This window comes from Delphinus delphis, chromosome 2, assembly GCF_949987515.2.
Source record: "Delphinus delphis chromosome 2, mDelDel1.2, whole genome shotgun sequence".
Lineage (NCBI taxonomy): Eukaryota > Metazoa > Chordata > Mammalia > Artiodactyla > Delphinidae > Delphinus > Delphinus delphis.
In genome coordinates this window covers 170852367-170863637 of record NC_082684.1, presented here as the reverse complement: position 1 = coordinate 170863637, position 11271 = coordinate 170852367, and the positions used below count along the sequence as shown (strand labels likewise).

The 11271-nt window shown below is 41.3% G+C and overlaps 1 long non-coding RNA gene across 1 annotated transcript in view; it reads left to right on the top strand.

Annotated features, from left to right (window-relative positions):
- The first annotated feature begins 868 nt into the window (after window positions 1-868).
- Window positions 869-11271, top strand: part of LOC132421100 (uncharacterized) — a 93735-nt gene continuing 83332 nt past the window's right edge. Inside the window, exon 1 of the long non-coding RNA XR_009518499.1 lies at window positions 869-3207. This is a non-coding gene — a long non-coding RNA (uncharacterized lncRNA). The remainder of the gene's footprint in view (window positions 3208-11271) is intronic.

Here is an 11271-nt window from a genome sequence, read left to right as displayed (position 1 = left end):
GCTCCACTGCTGTCTTCTCCAGCACAAACTCTTGTCATTTTCTGCACAAACACGGCAGCTCTTTGGAGCCCTCACTGACTTGTGCTTTGGGTAAACCAAGATGAACCAGAGACTTAGAAAACAAACTTATGGTTACCAAAGGGGAAAGGTGGTGGGGGGAGGGATAAATTGGGAGTTTGGGATTGACATATACACACTACTATATTTAAAATAGATAACCAACAAGGACCTCCTGTATAGCGCAGGGAACTCTACTCAATATTCTGTAATAACCTAAATGGGAAAAGAATTTTAAAAAGAGTAGATATATGTATACGTACAACCGATTCACTTTGTAGTACACCTGAAACTAACACAGCATTGCATTTCAACTATCTTCCAATATAAAATAAAAATTAGAAAAGATGAACCAAGTCCCCTCCTTCAAGACTGCCTTCTGTCACAAAGTCTAGTCCTCAGTGGTGCACCTAAACAGAGAGAATGATTTACAGTCTCTGATATAAGATGACAGGCAGTGATCGTTCCATTCCTGCCCCTGGAGTTTTGGTGACCGTGGGTGGGTCTTCATCCTGCTAGTACCGTGATTCCCGGGATCAGGCTTAAAGGGCCCTCTGTGCCACCCAGACTACCGTTTGCTCTTTGCTTCTCACTGTGGTTCCCATGGTGTACCTACCTGACCCACAGGGGACTTTTATTTACCAAAGGTAGAGTCAAACTCTATGCTATTTAAACAAGGTCCTACTGTATAGCACAGGGGACTATATTCAATACCCTGTAATAAACCATAACGGAAAAGAATATGAGAAAGAATATATATATATATATATATATATACGTAGTATATATGTATATGTATACATATATATGTATGTATAACTGAACCGCTTTGCTGTACAGCAGAAATTAACACAACATTGTAAAGCAGCTATACGTCAATAAAATAAATTAAAAAAAAGAAAACCCTCTGTGCTGTTTAACTCAGGTGCCATAGATAGCATGACATTGCCCAGCTATTGTAACATAGTAATGATAGTTTGATAATTTTCCTTTGAAACCATGGTGTGGGTGCAACACATCCAAGAATAAGTTTACAGATATGTTTCACACGTGTTTATATCCCCTCATACTTCTTAGCACAGTCTCTTGCCACAGAAAAAAATCTCTCAGTATGTATTTCTGGTATGAATATAAGACTTGAGTAAATATAGTAAGTGGAAGCACAGATAGATTTTTTAGTGATGATTTCTAAGTGTACACCAGAAAAATTTTCAATACTCTTTTCCAGTCCTCAACACTATTGCAAAATTTTCTGATAAACAGAAATAGATCAAATAATTGAGGAGTATCTAAAATCATATTTTAAAATTTCCTCCGGAAAGGAAGCTCCAGGAAAACAGGGATATTTGTCTGTTTTGATTACTGATGTGTTCCAGGAGTTCAGAATAGTGCCTGGCATATGTGGGTTCTCAAGAAAAGTTTGTTGAATGACTATTTGGAATGAATGGTGGACATTTCTAGAAGCCATGGCTCCTCACTAAAAATGAAGGGTATGATTTGCCACCTACCTTAATCCCCTCTTGCCCTCATCCCAATTAAAAAAAGATATCCTCAAAAAAAAAAAATCTCCCTCTGTTGCAGACCACTATAAGTAGGTCAAGTGCGGTCTCCAGACCTGCATATAGTAGTTTTGGAAAACGTTACAGTTAATAATGAAACATAATTACTTGAATTCTTAATTATTTATAGGAAAGTACAGTCAAGAAGGGATTGAGGCTTTGGGAATGTATTTTATTTTCCAACAGAGCCCAAATTATTTTTTACTGATACATTTCCATTCTTGTCTGAAACAGTTTATTTTATATTTTATACAGAGACATTTGCCGTGGTGTCTGAAGCAACACACGTACATTGTCATGTAATTGATGTGGCCATGGGGATAAGAGTTCTTTCACAATCTTTTGACTGGATCTCCATTATTAGCCTTTTCATTGTTTTTCCCCCCAAAAAGGAAGTTTTAAAATTCAGAACAGAATCACAGGACTGTCAAGAGCTCAACTGGATTTCCCCCCTACATTCTTATTGGTTTTATTAAAATAAATTTCACATCATCTAAGTGTGACCTTTGTCCCTAAAATATGATCATGGGGGGTTGCATTTCAGGAGACAGTGCAACAGAGACCCAGAATTTAGGGCAGGGAATGGAAAGATGTTGTTTAATGGGGACAGGGGGACATTTGAGAAGATGGCAAAAGTCCTGGAGAGGGAGAGTGGTGATGGCTGCCCAGCAATGTGGATGGACCTCATGCTGCTAAGCGTACGTGACCTGTACACCGAAAAATCATTAAAACGGGAAACTTTATGTTATGGGTATTTTACCACGGTTAAGGAAAAAAGGAGAGAAAAACAAGGAACAGAGAGGATGACTTAACTTCAGTTAGAGGGAGAGCTCTCTGACTTTTTCACCTCTCTGGGCCGGATAACTCTCTTGTTTTCTCCGTTCTGCTTTCCCAGATTCTCCACACAAGCCTCCCTTGTAAGCCTCCTCTGCAAGGCTGTCTTCTCATTTTTGTGACCAAACTGAAAACATAGGGAGGGCAGGGCCTGGGTCTGTCTTGTTCACTATTGTGCCTCTAGAGAACAGTGCCAAGCAGGACGGAGAACATAGTCCACACTCAGGAAACAAGGCTTGAAGGAAGGAATGTGGGAGGGCCCTTCCTTCCTCGTGCTGCCAGAAACCACCAGGTAGGGGCAGCACTGTGGTAATGAACACCACCTTGACGTGTGTGGAGGTGGGGCTGAGGGCCTTTCCCCGGGGGGCAGGTCCAGCCTGGGACATACAACGATGGAATGATTTGGTGGAATGATGTCTGTTTTCCATGTTGTCAACCTCCAAGAATTAAAGTGCTACCCTAAACATCATTAACCTTCTTTAATTACTTGCTATGTATTTATTATATATTTACCTGTCTGAATTATTCTTCAATCCATCATTCATTCAATAACTATTTATTAAGTGCTTACCATTCTCAATCCCTCTTGTAGGCACTGAGTGAAAAGACAGACCGGAAGTCCTGGCCCTCATGGAGTGTACGTTCTAGCGAGGGGACAGACAAATACATGAGTGAACAAATAGGATCGTAAATGGTAATAAAAGCTGTGGAGAAGAACGGATGAGAGAGGAGGACAAGCAGTGATGATTTCATGAAGGTCAGTTTCTGAGGTTTTGTCTTGCTCTTTCGTTTGGGACACATTCCCCCGTTTCTTCACTTTCCTTGACCCTCTGTGTTGGCTTCTTTGCATTAAACGAGGCACCTCCCCGGTCTGGAAGGAGTGGCCTTGCGGAGGAGATGAACCTTATTGTTCAGAGCTGCCCTGGCTCTTGGTCGTGTCGTCGTGCTTGTCCAGGCGGCCTATGTTATTCTCAGTGGTTCCCAGTGGTTAAGGGTGTGGCAAGACCTGTCCAGGGAGGATCTGAGTCAGAACCCAGATTCAGGCTGATCGGAAGCCAGACCCTCAGGCAGCAGCTTTTAAAGTATGCAAATATATACAGTCTGGAGGGACCACGAGTGTAAGCCCCAGTGGCCACCAGAGCCAGGTGATCTGGAGGTGTTCAGTGGACGGCAGCCACAAAAATTGGGGCCCCAGAGGAAAGTACAAGTTTCTTTCCAGGAGGAGGTGGTGAGCTTCAGTGAAGCAAGGGGACAGTGCAAGGATGGTGCCTGCAGGGAGCTCCTCAGCAGGCCCCTCAGGCAGATGCTTGAAGATAAGTAAATCAGCCTCTTTCACAGCAATTCTGGGCACCTCTCAGCTGGACCCTGGAGCAGGTGAGTCAGTGCGTGTTACGCTTTAAGAACCATTTCTCAGTTTGCTGTAGCTTGATGGGTCTTGCAGAGAGGAGCCCCACTGGCTTTCAATGATAGGTGTTTTGGGAGCTTATCTTTCAGATGCAGGTCTTAGGAGTTGGGGTGCCTGGTATGGGGTTCAAACCCTTTGCTTCTCAGGGAGAAGCTCAGGGTTTTGAGTTCCCTCCCAGTTGTGGGTCTGCACCAGGTGTGGGGTTTAGGGTGCAGTTGTATCTCAGCCCCTCCTACCTGCATCCAAGTGGGTTTTTGGTCTCGTTTGCCTGAGGTGTAGGAGTCACTCAGCTAGTCTGGGGTTTTTCAGAGGAAATTGTTGGTAGGGAGCTGTGGATTCCGTGCGTCTGTGGGAGGATGTGCGTTCAGGATCCTCCTACGTGACCAACTTGATCGAGACCCAGACCGTGATCAGTGCACAGCCGAGGTCACTGTTTCAATCAGCTGGTCAGCCTCACTGAGAAGCCAGTGTCTTCACACAGCCTTGAAGATGATCCTTGATAATCACCCCTGTGATCACCTGGGAGAAGAACACCCTAGGAAGTAGAGGGAAGAACAAAGGCACAAATCTTGATTTTAAAATATGTTTTTATCTGAACCACTGTTTTTAAGGACTTCATGCTACAAAGCAGTACTTGCTTTTATTTGTCCAGGGACTATATAGCATCTTCTAACTAGACCCTAGCACAGTGAGTGATCAAAATATTAGCTTTCAACTATGCTCTTAGCTTTGATATTACAGGATGTGATATAAAAGTGTGTTCACCCTCATTTTTGTCTTTCTGAGGTCATGAACTTTCATAACATCTTCTCCTAGCCCTCGTCTTCAGGCTGAGGTCCAGTTTTCTTCTGAGTGTCTGTCATGTGCCCTTCATCAAAGGCCAACCCTACTATGTGCCTGTTGATTTTTGTTGTCATTACCCACTTTCAGGATTTTGTGCAGGACTAGGAGCGTAATATCTTATGCTTCTTATTCAGTCCTCACAGTGATGGCGCCAACAGCATCATGTTTGCTTTCTGAGATACTGCATATCATTGAGTTGAATGCTTCGGGAAGAAATACAAATAATTCTGCTCTTCTTATTTATTAACCACTGTCTTCATCAGGAATTATCTCATTGCAATGAATGGAAACCAATTTAGCAATGTCTACATCAGTGGTTCAACCATGAGCAACATTCTCCTCCACCCTGGGGGCATTTGGAAATAGTGGAGGGTGTTTTCAGTTGTCACAGTGACCAAGAGGTGCTCTGTCATTCAGTACCCAGGGGCCAGGGATGCTAAACATCCTGCAGTCTGAAGGATAGTCTTGAACAATAAAGAATTGTTCCATTAAAAATGTTATTAGAGTTCTGTTGAGAAACCCCGATCTGTGAAAGAGTCTGGGGTTTGCCAGAACCCAAGTAAAACTGGGCCTCCCTCTGTCCAGTCTCAGAACAGGGTCTCATGTTAGTCTCTTTCCTCAGAAAGCCTGGGAAAGTAAAACCTTTACAAAAACAACTTGAAGAGTTGCAGAGGAGAATTCCATTTGAACTAATAGCAAAACTTTGTAAAATCATTCCCAGTATCTCATTCAGTATCCCACCTGCCTTCAATCTTATTTTATTCTCTCAACATATCTACAACTTCTCCCCAAAGCAGTTTGTCCTTGAGTGTTTGTCCTCTCCTGTCCTCTACCTTGAGCAGCTCTGTTCTTTCCTAATACCAACTGAGTCTCGTTTTTCTAGCTAATTCAATTCTGTACCAGCTGTATGTACTAGTTGTATGAATGTGTGTGTGTGTGTAACCATGAGGCTGCAAATTCTTCTATTCATCACTTTTACAATGACAGATCTAAGGATGGGATTGGCTGTGACCACAGGTATTCTTTTAAAACCCAATGGCCAGAAGCTGTGTATCACAGGAACTAGGAAGCTGCAAGGTGTCAGTTGTTTCTGTACCACTCTTCCTGGATCCACCCATATCTTCTTCCCTCTGCATTTTCCTATATTCCCTACTTGGCTAACCTGCTTTCTTACTCACCTCCTAGTTTCTGCTCTCCATCACTGCAGTAGATCAGATGTGTTCCCACAAAATTCATATGTTGAAAACCTAACCCCCAGTGTGATGGGATTAGGAGGTGAGGCTTTTGAGAGGTGATTAGGTCATGAGGGTGGAGCCCTCATGAATAGGATTAGTACCCTTATAAAAGTGGCTGCAGAAAGTTCCCTTGTCCCTTCTGCCATGTGAGGACACAGCAAGAAGACAGCCATCTGTGAACCAGGAGGTGGGCCCTCCCAGACACCAAATCTGCCAGCACCTTGATCTTGGATTTCCCAGCCTTCAGAACTGTGAGAAATGACCCAGTTTATAAACCACCCAGTCTATGATATTCTGTTATAGCAGTTCAAATGGCCAAAGATGATAAATTTGCCCAGTATCTGGCTTTTGCCTGCCATGTGGATCTAACTATACATGAACCTTCAGCTCCAACACCATCTGCCTGATTCAGAGTGTTTCTCAGTTCCAGATTCCTGCCTGGGAGGAGTGACAGCCCAGTTGAGAGCAGGTTCTGCCTCCCCCAATCCCTGCATTTGTAGTGGATAGTTGTCCCTTCTGAGCTGTGGGTGAGGCAGATTCCTTAAGAAGGGACTGTTGATGGGGAATAAATAATGGATATCTTTGGTACAGCAACACAAGTCCATGTAGTTCATGGTGACACTTAATCAATATCAGGAAATTCCAGCTTTAGGTTAAGATGATATCTTGAGTTCATTATTCCTCTAAAGGAACTACACTAATCCTGCTAGCAGATTAGTGCAGAGAAGCCTACCCCAATATGCTGCATTCATTTCTGGACCTTTATGATCATAGAGCAAGTTCAAAGCTGAGATGCAGTCTAGTTTTTCCTAGTTTTCACCCAGCTTGGTCAAAATATTAATGCTTAACTTATAATGTCAAGGGTTGTCTTATCATAAACTCTAAGAAAATTTTGGGGATGGTGCAGACTCGTAAAATGAAGATGAGCCAACTTTACTTTGTGGTGGTGCCTTAACTCTGGGGTATTGGCGATATTAATTTTATTAGTATCAAAGCCATTAATTAATATTTATTGAGAGCAAATGAGGTATACTCGGGCTTCCCTGGTGGCGCAGTGGTTGAGAGTCCGCCTGCCGATGCAGGGGACACGGGTTTGTGCCCCGGTCTGGGAGGATCCCACATGCCGCGGAGCGGCTGGGCCCGTGAGCCATGGCCGCTGAGCCTGCGCGTCCGGAGCCTGTGCTCCGCAATGGGAGAGGCCACAACAGTGAGAGGCCCGCGTAGCGCAAAAAACAAAACAAAACAAAACAAAAACAGGTATACTCAATATGGCACGATGTAAAAAACAAAGTTCTTTGCTTCTAATATTTGTTGAATGTTCATCATATGAGACAATGGTCACTTCCATCGTTGAATTGGGAAATGAAAGCAAAACCATTTTTATGTAGATGAAAAGTTAAAGAAAAAAATCTATTTCTGTAGTTATTCTCTTAAATCAAGTTGGAGACTTCAGAAGTGCTGCTCATAAAATAAAACTTATATTTCATTGAAATATAGAAAGATGGAATTGACAGTGACCTTGGACCTAATCATAGTGTCTTGTTTTTAGAGAGGAAGTTGAAGCCTAAGGAAGGGGCTGAGTGACCAGTTCAAAGGTCACATGGCTAACGGGGTCTCTTTCCCTAAGAGCACACTCCCTTGGTGACTCTGGTGTGAGGTGGTTAGATGCTCTTTAGGTAGAGTAGAAAGTTGCGTGGAAAGAGGACCCAACAATATTGCAAACTGGGGAGATTGCTTCCACATTATTTTTGGTGCTTCCTCCATTAGATGTCTTAAGAGTCCAAAAAACACTGGGCTAATGAGCAACTTTATATTATATTTTAAAAATCGTATTGTAGTTTGTCTAAATGGGTTTGAAAATTTATGTACTTAAGTTCTTTTAGGTTTTTATTTTGAACCTTCAATTTCTGTTTTTTTTTCCCCAGAAACATAAAACAAAGTCAAGCAGTTATCTAGGAATTATAAATTATTTAAGCAGGAGCTAGTGTGAAATAGGAGGAATATGTAAATACGAATCAAACCACAGACAAACAGGCTCAGGAATAAAGAATCCCCCAAAAACAAAGGTAGAGAAAGGGCCTTCTGAGTGGAGAACAAAACAGATTTTCTATAGATCAGAAACTTCATTCTATAGTCATCTATCTTTTTTAAAAAATTGAGGCTGTCATAGGTACAGTAAAGTGTAACACTGATCTTAAGTGTTCATCTGGATAAATTTGTAATATATAAAAATATTTTTATGTATATGTACATATTACACATATTTTACATACATGTACATATTTACACATATATGTATATATTTTACATACACACATATCTCCATGTAACCACCACCGAGATCAATACCCCCAACATCCCATGAGATATGCCTTTCCAGTATATACTTCATCCCTGCAAAGGTAACTGCTGTCTGACTGCCAACGTCATTGAAGCATTAAATTTCTTACCTAAAACGAATTAAAGTTTTAAACCAGCAATGTTCCATAATTTATTTGCTGTTCATTAATTTTAATAAATATTTAATGACCACTCTATAATGAGTTTGCACAGGCACTGGAGTCTCAGTGATGAGTCAAAACCATTTCTCAGTATTATAGGTGGTGCTAGGATCAGTCTTACTCTATTTTGAAAGTCTTTTTCTCCTTAATTTTGTTCTAATGGTGTATCTTTATGGAATGTATTACATATACGAACTTGTATTATCCTTTGTAGATTTAATATTGGGTTTGAACCTTTAATACACTTTATTGGGAAGTGGAACAGGTTTGCCTTTGAACACAGAACGACTATGTCAACATCAGGATGCAACTATTTCTTACATAACCTATGGGGAACTCTGGCTGTCAGGACCAAGCAGCTGTAGCCGTAGCACCATTATCAACAAGGGGCAGTACATCCTAGTGAAGGCAAAGTGCCCAGATGGGATAAAGCATGTGATCTTGTTGTGGGTTCTGCCCTGAGTCACTGTGGTGAAGAAGGAGAGGGACCAGGCTGATGGTAGGAAGAGGTAGATGGAACGTCCCAGGGGAACACTGCATGGACAGCACCTGGCTGTATGTGGAAATAAATCTCCACACGTCATTTTATTTTTTGAAATATATTAGTTTTACTGTAAGGACAAAATGGGCAGGTGAATCTTGACTGTTACATCAGAAGTGTACCTGTAGTCCCCATATTAAATGATGACTGGATTCTTACTGAGTGCATTTCTTCAGAAAGGAAGACACTCCAAATGTAACTATTTTTTTTAATATTCTTGTTAATTTATTATTAACAGAGAAGTACATTGGATTGATCATGTTCCTTTTTTTTTTATTCTTAGGTGGTTTTTATTTTTATTTTTTTAACATCTTTATTGGAGTGTAATTGCCTTACAATGGTGTGTTAGTTTCTACTGTATAACAAAGTGAATCAGCTCTACATATACATATATCCCCATATCTCCTCCCACCCTCCCTATCCCACCCCTCTAGGTGGTCACAAAGCACCGAGCTGATCTCCCTGTGCTATGCGGCTGCTTCCCACTAGCTATCTATTTACATTTGGTAGTGTATATGTGTCCATGCCACTCTCTCACTTTGTTCCAGCTTACACTTCCCCCTCCCCGTGTCCTCAAGTCCATTCTCTATGTGTCTTTATTCCTGTCCTGCCCCTAGGTTCTTCAGAACCTTTTTTTTTTTTAGATTCCATATATATGTGTTAACATACGGTATTAGTTTTTCTCTTTCTGACTTACTTCACTCTGTATGACAGACTCTAGGTCCATCCACCTCACTACAAATAACTCAATTTCGTTTCATTTTATGGCTGAGTAATATTCCATGGTATATATGTGCCACATCTTCTTTATCCATTCATCTGTCATTGGACACTTAGGTTGCTTCCATGTCCTGGCTATTGTAAATAGAGCTGCAATGAACATTGTGGTACATGACTCTTTTTGAATTATGGTTTTCTCGGGGTATATGCCCAGTAGTGGGATTGCTGGGTCGTATGGTAGTTCTATTTGTAGTTTTTTAAGGAACCTCCATACTGTTCTCCATAGTGGCTGTACCAATTTACATTCCCACCAACAGTGCAAGAGGGTTCCCTTTTCTCCACACCCTCTCCAGCATTTATTGTTTCTAGATTTTTTGATGATGGCCTTTCTGACTGGTGTGAGGTGATACCTCATTGTAGTTTTGATTTGCATTTTTCTAATGATTAGTGATGTTGAGCATCCTTTCATGTGTTTGTTGGCAATCTGTATATCTTCTTTACTCCAAAGGTAACTATTAATTACAGGTACTATTCTGGGCAGGTGTTCCTGGATATCTCAGCCCTATCATAGACAGTCAGCTCTGTTAGCACTGAATTTAGATGTTTTTAGAAAGTAGAAAAACACATTTTCAGTTTTTTGTTATATGAAAAGAAAAAGAGATGTCTACTTCCATTCTTTCTGAAGAAAACAATGAGCACAGCTGAAGACAAACTCATTTGTCTCCATGGTAAATGGCTTCTGGAAAGTGGGAGTTGATGCATAAAGCTGTACGGGATCTCTGAAAGTGATCAACAGACTTGCCATTTATCATTTACCAAAAAGGCTTGGGAAGGAAATAGTGGAGGAATTCACAGACTAATGTTCCAAGGAGCTGTTGAGAGTTTGCTGTCTCTCTTTTTTTTCTTGGAGCGAATGGGAGGCTGCCCAGATGAACGTTTATTTCAGACAGTTAATAGAGGGAGTCATGATTGACCTGTTTTCATGTTATCCTTTCTTGGTTTGACATAGAAAATCTCCTGGAATTGGGCTAATTTACAAATGAAGGGGTTTATTTTCCCTTTGGTTTGTGGACATAATTGTCCCCATTAACTTTAATGGGACTTCTGGGGCCCTTTCTGAAGGGAGAAGGATGGCTTAGCATGCAGAGCTGGTTCTCGGCTATTAAATCCATAGGGAAGAAATGCAGGGTGCATTTCCACACCCAAAGTCTCCACTGTGAAGAAAACAGAAGCTGTTTGAAAGCATTCACATTTTGCTCTATCGATGCCTTAAAAAGAAATAAAATGAAAGCCCGATGTGCACAAGAACAATTTATGTGGCCATTGAAAAGATTAAGGATCATCTTAAAAACACCACGAACATTTCGTCGTGAGTAATGGGGATGCATGTAGCCATAAATGCGCACCAACGATGGGGAGCCCAGCTTCTGCATCTTGTAACCAATGTAAGGCCATATCCAAAAGATCAGGTTGACCGATAAAAACTTCCATAAAACTCAGAGAGTGGCAATCTAATCTGCTGAGAAGTGAATATGAGATATTATCAGGGAAGTAGTTCACAGTGAGGGTCTCTGTT